Here is a 19,772-nt window from a genome sequence, read left to right as displayed (position 1 = left end):
TAAAAGTGTTCGTTATCAAAACAGGCCTTTGCACAGTAATGTATATATATATCTTTTATTTTGCCCATGTTTGCATGCAGCATTAATCGATTAATTGATTGTTAACGTTATAGATAATGGAGTTGGCAGGTTTCTTCCAAACGCCCATCCCTAAAATTGTCACCCCGCGGTGAGGTGGTGTTTTATTTTGTGTTCTGGTCTTATTTCCTGTTTTATTTTGAAATAGTAACTCCTCTCGTTTCTTTTCTTCAACTCTCCTCGTCGATTGTCTCCCCTAATCACCGATTGTGTTCACCTGGTGCTCCCTTCCCTCCATGTGTTCCAATAGTCTGTGCTTCCCTTGTCTTGGTCCAGTGTGTTTGACCCCGTCACCATACCAGCCAGTTATCTTATTCTAGCTACAGCCACAGTCTTGTTTTCGCCTTTTAGTATTCCTCGCAAAAGTGATTTTTCTTTGTAATTTATTAGCTTAGCGCAGTTCTTAGTTTATAGCTTTTCCAGTCAGCCGTTTTGTTTTTCCTCCCTTTGGAGTGATTTTGTGTTATTATTTTTCCAGCTTTAGTTCTTATCCAGTTTTTCATAGTGTTTTTGTAAAATCTTTTATTTTTCCTATCAGGGTTTGCTCCTCCCTTTTGGAGCGCCTTTTGTTTGTAGGCGATTTTATTTAAATGTTTTCCCCTCAAGAGTTTAGTTAGTTTTTCCCCTAATCTAAGATTAGGAATTATCTATTTAGTTTTTTGTGTAGATAGGTTCAGTGTTTTTTCCTCCTTTGGAGCGACTTTTCTTAAGTTTTTTCTCAGAGTCAGGAGTTTCATAGCCCTTTTCTTTCACTCTGTGAGGATTTACCCTGCTGCATTCTTTGAATAAAGAAACTTTTAAGTTCACCTGCTCTGCATCTGAGTGCTGACTTGAGCCTGGCCTGACAAAAAAATTGTGAAGGAAGAAGTACAATATTTGCCTCAAAATGTAGTGAAGTAGGAGCATAAAGTGATGGTAATTATGGCACTTGAGTAAATGTACTTAGTTACATTCCACCACTGGAAATATAGGCAGAGACTGAGAAGTGTGCCCCCAGTCTCCCCGATCTAGTTAACCCCCAACAATGGTCATAAGTGATGATTGAGCTTTAAGTAAGCTGTGTTGTTTCTTCACCACTGGGTAGAAATGGAAATTAGTTCAAACTCGTCCAAAATGTAGCCTACCTAAGGACAATACTGGATCAACACATGCCGTTAAAGACAGAAATTCCATGTCTTAAATGCCTCCCGTTTTTCCTCCCTACTTTCCCTTTAACACACGGAGCGGAGCAGTGAGTGTGTGTGGAGCGACAACGTGGCCCGGCGGAATGTAAACAAAGGATCCCAGTCAGTAGACGGGCACAATCATTAAATAAACCTTTCCCTTTATCTGAAACGTTGCACAAACACCCTTTAGTCCGTGCACACATCCATAGTGATTATTATATCTTAAAATAATATACCTAAGATGAAGAAATGGAAACAATTAAGAGTGAGTAAATCCACTAAAATGCTCATTATAAGCCAATAAATGATGTTTTCGCTGCTCGCATGTAAGTCGTGCTAAAATGAGTAGCTCGAGGGGGGGTAAATGAGAGAAAAGGAGCCCCCAGCAGTGCTTGGCGGTGTAACACGACGCTTCAGGAGTTGCCATCATCACATGGCAGATGGAAATTTCCACTCAGTCTCCTTGCTTGTTAAATGGGAAGGGTCTCGAACTCTTGTCTCCACACGTCCGCCTCCTCCTCCGCCTGCTACAGCTGTCCGCCACACTGAAACACTATTAGGTAAGCCCCCAAACATTTACACATCTAATATAATCCTTACTTTGATGTTTTTTATTATCTGCCCGGCATGGCATTTGTTAATTTTGACCACCATGTTTAATGGCGGTTAATTGGACTCGCGAGTCTAATTAAAAAAAAATAACAAAATAAAAGTGCGAGTTCAACGCTTTGCAAAGATTCGTTTCTGTTTTTCTTTCTTGATATTTTCTCCCGATACATTCACAAAGTGGCACATGTTTGAGAGGAAGAGCAACAGTAGCGGTGTGGAGCGCGTCCTGCAGGGTGTTGCCTGAAGTCAATATAAAGCAGCGCCAAACACGCGCTTTTATTTATACTACGTTATTACGCTTTAGTCTTGTGCACGGGGAGAATTTAGCGTCGGGTTTCGCTTAACAAAATTCCCGTTTCCGGTCAAGTTGATTATATAGAGTGAAAGTGAATTTTGCATATGTTTTGTGCTGTGCATGCTTGCTGTGCTGCTTCTCCGCCTTTATACTGACAGAAAACACAAAGAGCACTTAGTTACTTATTATAGTTTCCAGTTTGTATCATTTACACTGCATTGTGTCTGCTCCCAGTGTGTGTGTGTAACTCACAAATCGTGGAAATAAAGTAATTTTGAAGGGATAAACAGAGGAGGAATATGAATAACGGTATAATATAGGTCATTGGTTTATGTAACAACAGTAGCATGCTGATTGTGGCCTGCAGGGCTCACTGAGGGCTAATAAATATGTTATGACTGCAATCACAGGCTCAAACTACTGCAATGCACTGCTTGGAAATATTGTACAAAATTGTTGAATTCAGTCATTTCATTTTTGAAAATTCCTTTTTTTTACTTTCTTATATCACTAATTGTTGTTTAATTAAAGTGCTATAGGGCTGCCCTCTCTTAGTTGATTAATTGACTAATCAGTCGTTTTGGTCGACTAAAATTTCTTTAGTCGATAAGTACTTTTTAAAGCTATTTTCATGCTGGGTGACTTATTTCTAAGAAACTCATAAGCGCATCTCTGGGAAACACAAGATTTAAAGCATTGCTTTTGTCTGATTCTTTGTGGCCAAACTCAACTAATCTATCAAAATCCTATGAGCATTAGTCGACTATGCATATCTTTAGTCAAGGACAGCCCTTGTAAGTACTTCATAATCGCTCTGATAGAGAAATGGATTTAACAGTAAGACAGAGCGGTATTATTAAGGTCTTTAGTGGGATTTTCCAAAAGGTGCCTTTGCTTCGATGCTTTTGTTGCCACTTTCTTTACTATAATACTTGATCTTCATTCTCTGAAGCCGCTTTAAGTGGCAACACACCAGCCACATACAGCAGAGCAGCTGCTCATGACTGAAAACAAAGACTAGATTCAGCCAGGAGAATATCTCGGTTTTGGCATGTTTAAGTGGTGAGTTCAGTTTCGATCACTGCCCCTTCTGACTGCTAAAAATACCCGGTTGCCACACAGTGACTGTGCATGTCCACTTTCCAACCTGTCCAGTTCTCTATGTAACTTACATAACAGTAAGAACTGAGCTGGCAACATCTTCCCTTTAATGAAGCTCCACCTACATCTTTGTTAGATAGCTTTTAAAGTATGTACAGTTGTAATAACACCCCAGTGGCTGTGTTTAATGGTTACATTAAAGATTTGAGGTGCACACTTAGTAAAGCTGCATGCATGAACATATAGATAATAGTTTTCTTTATAGAAATGTGCTTAAAAGGGGATTAAAAAAACTAAAACAAGAAAGATGACAAACGTCAGTTTGTTAAAGAAACCTCATAGTGACATTGCTTGACTGCAACTGTCCATTTATAAAGGTGTAATCAAGTTTTAATTGCAATATGTAACATTGCATTATTAATCCCTCTGGTTTTAACACTCTGAACCCCAAGCAGTTACAGGGCGTTTCTTGCTTCTGTCACATATTACTCACTGGGGCCTAATTTTCCACTGCAATATATACGTTCTGAACTTCATGGCTTGCAGTAGGGAGGAATGTGTGGAGAATAACATTCAATCAAACTGAATTTGTATAGCATTTTTCATACAAATGACATGTAAAACAAAGTGCTTCACACAATGCGGGGGTATTGATCCCCCACCCAGCCTTCCCGTCTACAAACCAAGTAATGAAATTAATTAAAGATTAACAGTGGTAGTAAGAACCAGATAAGAGAATAGATAATATAAATAATAATATATATTATTATTATATAAATAATAACAATAATTATTATTATCATAAAACCTAATTAAAAACTATACTAAAAATAAATAAATTAATATATAGCTAATCCAACTCTGTTAAAAGCCAGACTAAAACATAAAAGACAATCATAAATAGATAACACAGTTATAATGCCAAGTTTGTTTTTCTTTGATGATATATTTTGAAAACAGTTTTCCAAAGTGTTTTGCCACAAACATTTTTACAACCTCTACTTCCAACCTCTCTTGTCCTCTCCTCTCTGCTCTGTGTAAACAGCCTGCAAATCAGTTAAAGTTTCACAGAATTTTTGTTGAATGTCTGCTGGTCTCAGCTGAGTCATGCGATGCTGAGGAGCACAGAATTTGATGCATTTTTTTACATGATCTAGTTAGTTCAAACTGTTTCTACTACCAATTTCATGTAGAACAGAGTGATTCTAATGAATCATCATTGTTTGAAGCTTGAATTTGATTTGGTTATATTACCTGATAGAAGCATTTGTCGCACAGGATTTGTTCAAGGGTCGTCAGATGTCTGAAAATCCGATGATTACGTTTCTAGCTTTGATAAATTATGTCATTTGGCCATGTATTTAAAAGATAACATGCCTTAAAGGGCCACTCCAGCCGTTTAGTATTGCAATTCCACAAAGATGGGGGACATCTAAGAGACACATTTTAAATAAGAATGCTCATAATCAAAGAAGCCAAAACTGAGATATGCTGACTTTTAGCCCTTATTGATTCTACGTTTCCCGCAATGCTCAATGTAAAGCTCCTTCCTTAGCCACAGAAGATATTATACACCTATAAACCTGTTAATGTTGCACTTGTACACCCTACAACAGTTTGTTTTACACCAAACCAACGACGCCTCAGTAACTTTCCAAGGCTGCAGGTGTGGGGAAATGCCAGCACAGGTTTGAACACCTGTCAGCAGGGGCGGGGCTTAGCTGTCGATTCTCGCTCCTCATTGGCTTTGGAGCCCTGAATGGCACATGTAGGTCAAACCCTGCTGGGCGGCTAGGGGTTGAAGCGCTGCTGCTGCTGGCTGATGTAACTTGGAGCGCGTATGAGCTAATGAGCTGCGAACCAGATGTAGAGTCAGTTTCAAAGGAGTGGATATCACTTGCACAAAGACACAGTGAGGCAGCGCCACAAAGGGGAGACGCACTTGGCAGTTTTCCAAAACACTGTCAACACATTCAATTGAAATCTGAGAAGGTGGCACACTGTAGAATGTAAGACTCTGCCTATTTATACCTGCTGGATTGCATAATTCAGTAAGGTGGTATGTGCACTGAGCACACTTGTAATCCTCACAAAGCAAACACATGCTTCTTAATGTGAAACATTCTTGCATCCTTGCGAGGAAAGTCCCTCTTTTTCTCACCCTCCGCGTGGTGGTCAGAGGTCAGAGGTCAGCTGTGGGGGTTTAGGGTCTTGTTGAAGATCCTATAAATATGGAGGGATGTTTGCAGACACAGCGGCTTGAGCCATTCGTTCACTTAACAAAACTTTTTACAACTAATGGTGGCTGTTAACAACAGAGTTTACAATTAGTTCTATCTTATTGCTCGCCCAGTAAAGGTCAAAACCAGTTAAAAACAGCCAGCATTCAACTTGAACACTTGCATATATGCATACTTTTTCCTTCTTAAATCCAAACTTGCAGAAAATAAGGCTTGTTTTTGCTTTGAACACATGTATCTGCTGTCTGCCAAGATTCTGATTCGAATTGCAATCAATTAAATCTTTATTTTTTTATCTGAAGCGTTTATAACATTCTGTAGCTTCTTGTAGTGTTTCTTATGTATTCAAATATGAACAGTGACTTAAGTCTGGGAATGCGTGTTTCAGTGAAAAAAATACTTTTTTCCCAAGCCCTTCTAAAAACGTTTCTCATGTAATTGATGGGTTTCTGAATGATGCTGCTGCTGCACATATACAGTTTATATCCTTAGTATGTGACCTACAGTACCTTAGATGTACTGCTGTGGAAGCTGCATTCATCAGATTCTAAAAGTCGCAAACACACAAACAAACAAGGTGTTCTGCAATGCAGAATTACTTTTTTGTCAAAGGAGCTTGATGGTTTGGAAGAGTGCATTTGCACTACTGTGGACGGGGGCAGCAGCAAGCTTCTTGTATGTACCTAAACAAAGGCCCACTCAGTTCAAGTGTATACTTTATTTCGAATATTTTCACTGTCACCTTGCCAGCAGACAGCCTTATCCAACAGGAAACCGACGCAATTATATCTAGGCAAGCGAATTGATAAGATGTTATTGATACCAATCTTTTTATTCCAAAACATAGTGTACTTTGACGATTTTTATCAGATTTTCCTTTTTTGTTATTGCACAGAGAAACAAGTACTAGCACAACAAAATTAGCCATCAACCCGTCCAAGTGTATACTTTAAACACACATACAATAGAGATGAAAGAAAAGAAATACAGCACAACTTTTTGTAAGATTTGTACAATAAAGAAACATTAGTAACAACAATAATAACATTATAATAACAATATATGTAATGTAAAATTTGTAGTACAAATACAGTGCTAAATTAACATATAATAACTTAATTAAATAAGTAAACTGTCAGAAGAGGAGTTGATAAGCTCAGAGGCAAATGATTCCAGTGGATCACACAATTTGGAAATGGTTCTTAACTAGAAACGTTTCTCAATTCCCATCCCTAGTGATATCACTCTGTTCAAAGCCACCAGTGATGTCATTACAGCCTCTGAATAATCAGAGCACACCAGGTTCATGGTCACTGATTCAGCAGAACATGTGTTTTAGAGTCAGTAAAGAGTCCCACTCTGTGAAAACGGACACAGAGGAGAATGTGTGCACTCAGAAGCATTCGTATGGCCCATTTTTCATTTTTAAATTGACCTCAATGATGGACATAATATTAAAAAGGAGCTATTCAGCATCTGGTGTACTCAAATTGACCTGCTTTTGATTTTAGAAAGGAGTCTGGCAGTTGATTTGTGGACGCAAGTTTAGATTTTCTGACCCCCAAAAAGTCAAAAACTGTGTTTGTTAAAAGCGGAAACTTAATGTAATACTGTATGCCTTGTTTACAGAATATACAACTGTCAGCTTGGGTGGGGACAGGTCATGATGGCAGTCATCTGATGTCTTTAAATGCTCCCATTAGTTCTGTTTATTATCTGTACTTCTCTATTCCTTGGAAAAGTACAATGTTCAGTACTGTTTGTCATGGTCTGTTTAAATTGGCCAGTGTTTATCATGGTGCTAACAAGAAAATGATTCTGTAAATGTGGTGTCATGCTTAATGAGCCCACATGCTTGCTGACCGGTGACATCTTGGTACAGGTGACTCAGTGTAATTTGAGAACACAGTCGCTGCTTTTGTCTAAATATCTGAGTGGTGTTTTCCAGCTGGGTACATGGTAAAAAAAAAAGGGCACAGACTGAACTTTCCTTTGGTTCCAGATTATTCAAATAGAAACCGAAGTAAATCTGTGCTTATTAAACAACAGACAGTCTGATTTTGGTGTCCTCCTCCTCTTTAAGTCAAGGTCAGAACCTTGAGCTTGAATAGAATTACAAGATGCCGCCGTCCTCATGAGCAGGCAGATCAATACTGACTGATAAGATGAACAGAGCGAGGGTCCGCAAGAACAGGACTGTTTGAAAACAGAACAAGGTTAGGACAAACCAGGCCCGTGTACAAAAGGCCAATATGGTGTTTACTAAAGGCCTGGTATTTACTGAAGTCAGAGTTTTTGTCAATAGGTTTTTTTTCCTGGAATTTTCAGGACTGCTCATTGTTCCGACATCCCACTGGTACGACTCATGAATATATGGTTCTGAAGACCCTCTGAAAATACACACTGGAGTCTAGTAACTGCACACATGCTCCTTAAGAAATTATAATTTTTTTGTGGTGTGACAGTGCTGTGGTAAAGGAATAAAACACTTGGTTAAGGTTAGAGAATGATTACTTTTTTGGACTATTGGGACTTTAGACCAATGGCATGGCACCAGAAGTGTTAGTTTCGAAATCGGTCAGACGATGCTATGTATAGTTTCAGATTTCCTGACTACTTTTCAGAGAACTTCAAATACTTTTCAGAATACAGAAGCTTTTTGTTTCAGTTTTGCTCATTGGATCAGTCAGCAATAAGTAACAAATATGAGCTTTGTTTTGTTCCCTACTGGTCTTCTCTTGGTTTTCTGTGCTCACTTTATTGAATTTCAGTCAGACAGCCTACACTGCTGCTTCTGTGGATTTATGGCTTTTTGTAATACATGTGCCAAGTATAACAGTCTGTGAATGCTTAGAACCGTCAAATGTCATTTTTTGTTCCAGGACAAATAAAATGCTCAAGTCCTGAGGTACAAATGACCAATCCCCTACCTCTAGGGGTACTGCATTTGTCCAAGCTTTCTGTGAAGAAAAAACATTGTGAAACTTTCAATAGTCATATGGTCTTCACTGCTTCTCATGTATTGTACGTCCATAAATTGTGGCTGTCTAAGCTCAGTCAAAGGACTCGGCAAAAGCTTTTTTTACGTGTTACATTGAAAAACACTGATGAAATATGACTGAGGTCTTAGTCATGCTAGCAAGGGATGGAAACTTTGGTCTGGACTAAATGATCTCATCAACTATTAAATGTAGTGAAACTTGAATTTAGATCAGTAATGGTCATGGTCGCCAAATGGTTAAATTTACTCCCTTGCGCAGCAAAATGTATGTCAAATGGGCACCTGCAGACCCTCGCACAGAGCTGTATTCAAGACCAATATAATCAAGTCCAAATCAAATCCAAGACCAGGTTCAGTTGAGTCCAAAGGTAACCAAGAACATAGCCGTGTTTCCACCGGGAAAGTCTCAGGCCACGCCCTCTGAAATGTCCGCTCACTCTGCGTGTCTCCATTACAAAAAGGCCCCCAGAAGAGATTTTAGAGACTCTGGAGGTGGAGGTATGGTTTTTGATCGTGGCGACGGATTAAACACGGGAGACGCAACTGTCAGCAGCTGATCATAAAGAAAGTAGCATGGCTAATTAAGCACAGCGTCTCTGCTGATCATAAACATTGCGATTGTGAATTAACCGGCATCGCTAACTGTGCACAGAGTGTCTGGTGCTTGTTGTAAACAAACAGAGATCGCTAAGTGAACACCAGCCGCGGGCCCCATTGGCTTGTTAAGAAGAGTAAGACTCTCCAAAAGTCTCCAATAACACCAGAAAACGCTAAGGGGGTCTGAAAAGTCGCTAAATACATCAACAAAGTAGCTAAGTTGGCAACAGTGCTTCGCTGGCTTTTACAAATGGCGTGTGTTGTTGTGGCGTCGAGTACTACGTCACATCCTGCTTAGAGTTCTATCTAATCGGCAACCAGACTTTTTTTTCAGGGGAGAAAAAACGGCCCTGCTCTTCAACAGGGACAAAAAAAGTGCCATCAAAAGACCGATCTGGATGGCTCCTATTTAAATTAGGGGCGTTTCAGCGAGTGAGACCCGCCTCATTCCGGGTATTGGACTGTAGTGTTTCCACTACAGTCCAATACCCGTCCAGTAAATCAATCCATCCTGGCCAATTCTTAGTCTATCAAGGCCAAGACGAATGCATTACTTCAAAAAAGTAGTATGGAGACAGGAGTCCACACAGGTACAGAACTCAAGTACTATAGCCCTGCCCCTCAGTGTACTCGCTCATGCATAATGTATAATTTCAGTTTAGAGCTTCAAAGAGCTGCTAGCATGACAGTAGATGACACTCTGACATGTTCTGTGAGTCAATGGGATAAAAGAACATAATTAAAATTTGTATGCAATAGAAGAATATGGTATCGGGTTTTGGTCTGAAACAAACCTGCTGTACCTGTCAGGTAATAGATCACGGCCCTGGCTGAAACACTTATATACACACATGTGCAGGCTTTGGAGTCAAGTGTTCAGCTGGAGAATCAGAAGTATGCAGCTGAATATTGAGGGAGTTAAAATGGAAATCTGCAAGATCATATTTTGCTTTTCAGCTTTAATCTAACAATGAAAATGACCTTGATTTTTTTTAACAAGATGTTAAAACTGGACAACAGCATCCAGCATGTGTGATGTGTGACAACGCTACTAAGAAAAGGGAGTTGTCTCAACGTGTCGTGATAAATTCCTCCCAAGTTGAAGCAGCGCACTAATTCATCTGGAGGAGGGTTTGCTTGTAGTTCAGTACACGTGTGTGGCTCTCAGTTCTGTATGATGTGGTTGTGTTTCTGTAGCTCCACCATTTGTCACCCAGGGTGTTACATATTATGACAAAGTACAGTAGCCTTCTCAGTTACCACACATCAAATAACCAGCAGCATTAAATCTGTCTGACATAATAGTGCATTGGCATATGAGTCCATGACAGCCACCTCCTCAGCAGACTCACACATTGGGAGCACTGCAACCATTGCAGCTGTTATTTTTTCTGTTACCATTCATGTAACGGAGATGATCTGTCATATTGTATGTGTGTTTAAAGTATACGTTTGGACAGGTTGATGGCTAATTTCGTTGTCCTAGTACTTGTAAGGAGAATCTGACTGACTCTGATAATGAGGCAGTAGTAGCTAGCTTGCTTTCTTGGCAAGAATAAGATGAGGACCTAAATATGAATAGACAAGTTGACTATTAGCTTAGCTTAGCATGCAGAGAGGAAGCAGGTGGAGACAGCTAACCTAGCTCTTTCCAAAGGTGAAAAAACAGCAGGTTGCAATTTCCCAGTAGGACATTTGTTTGAATGTAGTTAATATTCAAACTGTATGAATTCAAGATTGGCTACGGTCTACAGTCACAACAGAGAGGTTTAAGTAGTTTGAAAATATTTTCTGGTTGTCGCTTTCCCGATGAAGACAGAAAGTTTAGCCTCTTGTTAAAAAACTGTATAAATCCATTCAAGTTGTGTTTCATTTCAAACCCTTTCGAACTTGACTTTTCGAAAAAGTCTCAGTTGTACTTCACAGTGACTCCCAGCAACCCTGTCTCCTAAAACGTATGTTCTCACTCAACGAAAATGCATTCAAAGTTATTTATTCAGGGAAACACATTTTTTGTGGATGTTAAACAAGTGGTAAATGTTGTGAATTGAATTACTTTGTTAGGTTTAGGGGGAAAAAACTTTTTCACATGTATTTTTATTTGAATGTTGATGCAAAGAAAAAAGAATTTCCATAAAACAAAATCCACCTGTTTTTTTATATTATATTTTATTTATTCTATGTACTTATTTGTATAATACATCACGTAATTATATTAAGTCAGCATTGACTTTTGTTTTCACATGGGACATGAACAGCAGCCTCCAGGGTTAAAGTCCTGTTTTTGTTTGTTTCAGCCATTCAGCTGAACTCTTTGCTACACAGACTTTGATTATAAATGCATTTGTGATACATCAAAAACAAACATAATCCAGGAGAAAATACAGTGTCAATCATAACATAATTGAGAAAGCAGTTTTGATGTCCGTCAACATGACTTTTACCACAAGTTTTTGTCATTTTAACACACACAACAACATTTTTTGTTGGTGTAGGATAATATTGTCACTTGCTAGCTGTTTCTAGTCATTATGCTAAGCTAAGCTAACCAGCAGCTAGCGGTAGGTTGATATTTAGCGAACAGATACAACAGTGGTATCAATCTTCTCATCTAACTCTTTGTAAGAGTGCCCAACTCTTCCTTTAACTCCTTTGACCTCAGGAGCACGGCTGGGAATTATGGTTCGACACATCAAAGATCAAGTCAATGGTTTTAGCAAATCGTCCCATTGACCTATGATCTGTCTTCCCTCAGGCAACAGTTTAGTTGGATTGTGATCTTTTTTTCCTTTTTGACTGTGAACTTTTTCAACTTGAATCAGTTGGGCAAGGAAGTTGTGGTCATATCTGGACAAGTTTGTTCTTATTCGACCCAGCTAGTTTGAATTAAGTTAAAGATGTAATAAATTTGTGTTCTGTAACTCGCAAAAGTCCCGAGGCTTGTCTTTGATGGAGGAAAAACAAGCCATGGGGTACATTTCTACACATAATAATGACTAAGTGTCATGTGATGTAGCCTATGTTACATCATATAGCAGTCGCCTACTTGCAGACAAGTGCATAGTGTTAATAGATTTTACACACATGGGACAGAAATATCTGTTGCCTCAGACCTGTGAAATTCTTAAAGGGGCCCCCTTAGTTTCAAAGACTTCATAAGATTTGTAGAATTATTTTTGACTAAACACATGTTTTTACCTTGCACCATATCTTATTCTTTCCTTATAGTCCAAGGTTGATTTTTATTTCATATTTAAGCAGTCATGATTGTCATCTGGCCAATGATTCACCAGCATACTTTGTGTGGTATTTGCAGCCAGTCACATGCGGTTGAGAGGTAAAGGCTTAATTTAGAGGCCTTCAAATTCCAGCTCATAAAGATCTCTGACAGGGCTATTGGGGCGTTCTTCTGCAAAACAAAGATACAAGGTGATGGGGTTTTGGATGCGAGTGTCGGAGCTATCATCCATGGTGTCACGTTAGAGATGTTTTGGTCAAAACGCGGAGGTTAATAACCCCGTTGAACTATGACGGAACCATGGCCTGTTGTTGACCAGCTGATGTCAACACTCAGTGTTATTCTCCTTCTACAGAACATTCACACATCCATGTGAGGAAATGTAGTTAAATGTTGTTCAGTCAAAGAGAATAACAATTTTTACTGTCTGTCACTGTTAACGTCAGACTTTTTAGTTTAGGTTCAAAACAAATGCACAAAGAAGTCAAAGCAGTGCTTAAAAGCGCAATAAGAAAATAGTGTTTCCTCATCCTTGATGATGCTTATTGAGGCAATCTCTTCCTGTGTCAAAACAAAACCCAAAAGCTAGACACCTCCTCACCACATTGACACTGGACTCTGGAAAATTCAGCTATATACATCTAGGGAAGTTGACAAAAACAGCTCAAATGTTTTTGGCTAACTCTGGTGGACACCGTCACTAGGATGACAAAGTTTTACCAAAACACTTGGGGGAATGGGGAAGGCAGAAGGGTGGGTCAACATTTACCCACATTTACTGAAAAGAGTCAGAATAAAACTGAAAGAGTAAAATATCTGACAAGTTGGACCAACCTGTCAGTGAATAAGTTGTGTTTTTATTCATTGTTTTGTTAAAGGGATCATTTTCATAAAACATAAATACATACAGCTGCTTTAAAGTAGACACCACTCAGAAAGCAACTATACAGATTGCCATATTGATTCTAAATCTCACTTCTAGGGCTGGGCGATATGAGCAATTGTTCAGTCAAAGTCAAATATGACATGTCACAAGTAGTTTTATTGAAACCGTTTATCTAAGTGAACATAAATAATGTATAAAAACAGGAGTACATTTTTTAAATAAATCAAAGCTCCATAAAGTGCACATTTAAATAAAAAAAATAAAAAACCTAAACAAAAATAGCCTAATGAAATAAAAGAGGCTAATATTTTTTTCTGAAATAAATTTATTTATGTGAGAAAAGATTAGGGAACATTACAAAAGAACTAAACATGACAAACCCTAGTAAGGTCAGCATTTATAGATAAATAAAGAAAAAAATTAACTATATTGATGTATGCGATATAGTCTAATTCCATATCACATTTAGAAATATATCAATATATTTTTTATATATTGATATATTTAAATCAGCTTAACAACAACTACTTTGATACAAAAATTCCATGATAACTGAACCAAAGTTAATACACTGACGGGTGTTATCAATTTTCTTTTCTGAGGTTATTTGCTGCTCTTTCCGGCTTATAGGGACGGTCCACCCCAAAATTAAGAAATAAATATTTTCCCTCTTACCTGTAGTGCTTTTTATGAATCTAAATAATTTTGGTTTGATAATCCACACACCTTGTTGTGAGTAGTATGGATCAATATGTGTTCCTGATTTGGGGCTGAACTATCCCTTTAACCCTCCTGTGGTCCTGGGGTCCTTTTTTAACCCCAAATCATTTTCAACATACGATTAATACAGGTTAACTTTCATAGATTGCTTGATACATGCATGCACACATAGTCAAATTTGAAACTTAGGCCCTAATTTTTTATATTTGATTAAAACTGACAAATAATAATGAAAAAAATATGAAAATTATATATCAATGTGTTGGTCTTGACTTGCCGTAAAAAAGTGGGGAAAAAAGTTGTTAATCATTTTTTATTCACATGTCCTAAAACCAGTGTGATGTCATGGGGTCCTTTTTGGCCCCTGAGGAGGATGGGTGTGATGTTTTTTTTTTTTGTTGACATCCAAAAATGAACAATGCTTTCAAAACATAAGTTTCACTAAAAGTTGACATAACCTACTCTGTGCATTCCCATCAAGAAATTATCTTTTCAAGATAACTATTGAAAAAAATTTTCAGGTTTTATTACTTTTTTTCCTCTTGAAATGAGGCTTAATTTTGTATATTTGACTAAAAATTGACCAATAATAATGAAAAAGATATGAAAATTATGTATCAATATTTTGGTCATGAGTTGCCTTAAAAGGTGAAAAATAATGTTGGTAATATTTTTTCCTACAAGTCCTAAAAACTGTTATATCCTATCTGTGGCACAGACTTTCTGATAATGGTTTAAAGTCTTCAGCAAAAGAACAAGTTGACCCTGATGACATTCTCAGGGTCATTTAGTCAGACTCCACAGCAACAGAAGGCTGTTTTTACAGGCTGAATAGTACTTGTGATAATTAAAATGCCCCTAAGCCTTTACGTTTTTGCACTAGAGATAAAATAATTTCTGTCATTATTAGGGTTGTCACAATAATACAATTTTCAACTCGATACCGATACTCAGGAAAATATTCGATATTCGATACCATTTTCCATACCACAAGGATAAAAACAAAGACCTCAAAATGTAACAGAAATATTTTTATTAACAAGAAAAATGCAGCATGTAAAAATTAACAGAACAGTAGGTTAAATATTTATAATAAAAAAAAACAGTTGTGCAAAAAGAAACTGCAACTATGATAACAAGCTTCAGATACTCGATACTTTTGAAAATGAGTATTGTATCCGGATACAACGTTTTAGTATCGATACTTTTTTGAGTATCGATACTTTTGACAACCTTAGTCACTATAACATTATTACTGCCTTTACAGGTTCATACAATATTTTATAGAGATATGAGTTGTTTCTTTGGCTCAACCTGAACCTTCTAGTCATTTTGTTTTCATGAGTGTGAAGTCTTTGAGCTCTGTCACTTTTATAGCCGGCTGCTGCTCCTCTGTGAAGTTTGTGACCCCCAACCCCCGCAAGGCTTAGCCAGTCCCTGTTTGGTATGTTGCGGGATTGGCTCAGAGACAGCTTTCTAGTCACAGGTGATTGGCCGACTATGCATGTGAAGGAGCACACGCACAAGCTTGAAGGACTGCCATGCCATTTAAGGAATGTCCCTGCAGCTGCAGAGAGGATCATGGTGACAAGTTTGTGGTTTGTGGGAATTTGACTTTCACTTAGTTGGGTTGTTGCTGTAGTGATTACTGTGTATAAGAAGGATGATTATGATGGATACCCACATTTATAGACGTAAAGAAAAGTTGCATTTCATTTTTGGGATGCAAATCTTGGTCCCAACATGCTCTGCTAGCGGTTGTGTTGCATGTTTGCTTACAGGTTTCCTGGCTTTAAACCAAAGCTAAAAACACTTTAAAGACTCTTACAAATGAAAATTTGAATCACAAAAAAAGAAAAGACACACTTTCTGAGCTCAGTACACTCAGCAGTTCTGCAGCTACCATCTTTCTTGGCCCCAGGCCTGAAAAATGTGTTTTAACCCTCTAATCCCCTCTGAAAGGTATGTTTTCTTCAAAGATACACGTTTATCATAGAACGAACCAAACGAAGGTTAATTGTGATATTTCTGTCAAAATAACTTTATTATGTGTCTAATTTAAAACTTTGCCAAGAACTAGATTGTGTTAAAAACATTAATTTCTGCTCCTCAGTGACACTGTGAGGCCGTGATTGATTCTGCTGAGATGAACAGTCGCATGACAAATATTCACTGAAAATCTGTTTACACAGAGCAGAGAAGAGAGGACGGGAGAGGTTGTAAAAATACAAATAGTTCAATATGTATAGCATTAGGAGTTTCTTTACCAAATATCCGTGACACTTCTTGGTTTTAAATATATAAATTCCATGTTCCGCCAATTTAAAGTACTTGTGTTTTTTCAGTTTTTTATGATTTATGTCATTATAACTGTGTTATTCTGCACAAAAGTCATTTTTGAATTGTTCCTTAGCCATGATTGTACTTGGACTTGTATATTGCAGTGAAATAGAAGATCACAGTGAGTAAAAAGTATAAAGAGCAAAAACACCCTGAAACTACTTGGAGTTCGGAGGGTCAAATTTATATTCTTTATAATGGTCAGTAGGGGGTGATTTCCCTGGTGTCTAAATGTATGAAATCTATGAGAAAATTACCCTACTTCTTGCTTGATTTATTAACTCAGAAAACCTTTTCTTCATAACTTTATGGTCTCAGTCGCAAGTTTCATGTCTTCTTAAATGCAGCATGATATTTGTTTTGTAAGTTATGGTCCCATCTTTAGTAAAATAGATGATAAAGAATGGTATGATTTAAGGTGTGGCTACCTTGTGATTGAAAATTTCTGCCAAAAAACTGTGTGTTTTCATATTAGAATTTTGATCACCACAAATGTCTTGCTCAGCGTTAATGTTCTGAAGGATTTCGTTATTTATGATCAAATAGAGTATTGTAGTTGAGTATTGAGTATTGCTGATGGAAATTTCCACTCAATAGATTTCTAAGTTTCTCGCAGTTTGTCCCTCACATGCTGCATGTGAGTCTATGTCCCTCCTTTTGGAAACATTACAAAGTGGACAGAGATAAAAAACCTCATCCCTGACATAAGCACGGCCTTGGGCACAGCGACATCCCCCAATGCTGTCCTCTGATTGGTCGCCTGGCGGCACAGCCTTCCCCGAAAAGCACTTGTGGGCATCTGTGTGTGTGTGTGTGTGTGTGTTTGCAGCTGCGTGTGCAAACATTTGTGTGTGTGTCTATGTGGGTACAGAAGAGACAGTACAGTGACGAGAGAATCAGTTGTTTGAAGCGTGCAAGGGTGTGTGTGTCCACCCATGGTGAGCCAGCAGCCCTCAGTGACCTCGGCCTCTTGTCACTGCACGAGTTTGGCCTGTATGATTTTGCACCGGTATAAAACTGAACGGTCACGTGGCGTGTCATGTGATCACGTCTTGAAGCGCCCGTGGGTATTTAACAGCGTTGGCGCAACGAGGTGTCTTCAGTCTGATGGTAGCGAAAGTTCTGGCAATGTCACACTTTAGTTACCAGTTTCCTCTTCATTAATCTACATGAACTCTCCTCTATCTATTTACATATTGTCTCTGTTTCAATATAATCTTTTATATACATTTTTATATATATATATCAATAATTATTGATTTTTTTTTATGTCTCTGCCAGTGGTTTTCTTGCCAATTTCTGTTAAGGCAGACATGTGCGTGTGTTTGAGTGTGTGTGCATGTGTTTGTGTGTGTATTGGGGGAGTTATGAGTGTTCTCAAAGGAGGAGGGGCCTGAGTGAACTCTGGCTGTCCTCATTGGTCAACTCAGGCCCTCCTTCCTCCCTTTTAAAAGCCTGCTTTCTCACCTGAGATACAAAATAGCTGCAGCTCCTCACCAATTCACTTGTCTATCATCTGTCTTAAGAATACATTTGTTCCTCGAGAAAATAAAGGAACAATCCAGAAGCTTCTTTAAGGAACTTTTCTGAGTAAGTGAGTATGCTTATTATGCTTTGCTTAATAATGTAGTGCAAATGTAGTTAAAAAAAATACATTTTGCAATCTTTGGATGTGTTTTGTCAAAATTGGAGTGTGCTTGTTGTGAAGGGAATAATGGAAGTTCTTCTCCAGACTTTTTGGAGTAAAAGCATTTTTTCTAGACTGCAGCAGGGTGTGTTTGAACACACATTGGTGTTCACTGTTACCAGTAAAGCAGAGCAGAGTTTGTGCAGTATGCAATGCTGGAAGGAATTTTGCTCTCAGGTGGTGGCTGATGCAAGAGTTTGTTTGGGTGGAGGATGTAGAGATAGTAGGAGTGTTTTAAGAGGGAAGACATGAGGTGTGAGACTTTGACGAAACAATCCAATATTTTGTCTTAAAGCATGTTTCAAATTGTTCTTTTTTTTAAAAACTATGCAAAGGGTTGGAGATTGGCAGCAAATCAGTTCTATTTTTGTCTTTTTCAATTTTTCTGTTTGCGATGAATGTTTGATGTTACCACACACAAGCTGCACAATAATCTGTAGATCAAATGAAGATATTAACTTACTGCAGGCTCTTGAGCTCTAATTCAAACTCAATTTCTTCAATGCGTTAAACCTTAAATTGTTGAATCAGGACAAAGTTAAAGAGTTAAAGAACTTGGTGAGGCTGCCACCAGCAGGAAGTGTGATTACTCAGTTGATTTGCTTGTGTTTTCCTGTTTTCTAATTTCACATTGCATGTACTTTCATGTCTACTTCTGCTTTGAAAACCAGTGACAGCATGTTTGAACTGAGAAAAGATTGTTTTGGATGATTTATGATCATTACATCAGAATCTGTTTACTGAAACACAAAAGAACTCACAAGGTTAATTTGTATAACCATGTAAAAGCTATAGAAGCTTAGCAGTGAGTGCTGGCCAGTGTGTGGCCTGGCCCACACTTAGCATTAAAATTAACAGCTGTAAACACATCCTGGGACACCCTGAGGTCACAGTGGGATCCAAACACTCAGGCCACCTTCACGAATCTGAGAGGCATTTATCTGCATACAGTATTGGTGTCTGCATTCTCTTTTGTTACATTTCTAGTTCTTTAATTAGCATTGTGGTGTGTATCCAGTATGGAAATGACCTCAGCAGTGTTCTCTAAAAGCTGTTATATTCAAGTGCAAATGTGTGCCGTCTGGTGGAGACGATTATGTTAAATAAGTGTTTTGTTTTTTAAAAAAGTCTGGCAATATGTTGTATCACACCAATGCATTCTGGTCAATGTCTTCATTTCTTCTGTATTTGTGCACATCTTCTGGAAGCTGACGGACACAAAACAGAGCAGGATCACCAGAACTGTGTGGGTAGTATATACTTTAAGCGAGACTCCATCATAGGACATGATGAAGGGAGTTAAAAAATGGCAAAACTGTATAAATACACATCATGGATGGATAATAATAATAAGAACTGGATCCAAAGATACTGCCTATTTATTCCAATGAGAAGAGTTTGCCTGGTGCATGCACCAAAGAAGTCTTTCAGGGTTATTTTCACATTATGCAGCCCACTGGCTAGAAACAGAAGTGTTTCTCCTGCTGGCCCCACCCACGATTTCCTACTAGGGTTGGGCGATATGGACCAAAAGTCATATCCCGATATATTTAGGCTGAATATCGATATACGATATAAATCCCTATATCACAAAGTGAGAGCAAATGTTCAAACAAAGCCAAAGTCAAATATGACATGTCACAAGTAGTTTTATTAAAACTTTTTATTTAAGTGAGCATAAATACTGTATAACAACAGGAGTGCCTTTTTTAAAATCAAAGCTCCATAAACTACACATTTAAATAAAAAAATATCTTAAATAAAAGCTGCAGCTTGCCTGGAGCAAGGATGACAGTGCCAATTTGAACTATATC

At 38.1% G+C, this 19,772-nt stretch overlaps 1 protein-coding gene across 3 annotated transcripts in view; it reads left to right on the top strand.

Moving 5' to 3' along the window:
* The first annotated feature begins 1,683 nt into the window (after positions 1-1,683).
* slc38a4 (solute carrier family 38 member 4) overlaps positions 1,684-19,772 on the top strand; it is a 41,965-nt gene continuing 23,876 nt past the window's right edge. The window contains exon 1 of one of the 3 annotated variants that reach the window (XM_059325463.1): positions 1,684-1,804. The gene's annotated coding sequence lies outside the window, so the exon portion shown is untranslated. Of the gene's footprint in view, positions 1,805-17,754; positions 17,866-19,772 lie in introns of those variants that run through there. The other 2 variants (XM_059325461.1, XM_059325462.1) reach the window with 2 other exon arrangements.

This window comes from Centropristis striata, chromosome 22 (genome assembly GCF_030273125.1).
Source record: "Centropristis striata isolate RG_2023a ecotype Rhode Island chromosome 22, C.striata_1.0, whole genome shotgun sequence".
Classification (NCBI taxonomy): Eukaryota; Metazoa; Chordata; class Actinopteri; order Perciformes; family Serranidae; genus Centropristis; species Centropristis striata.
Note: the sequence above shows the minus strand (reverse complement) of the source record. Positions and strands in the feature narration are given on the sequence as shown.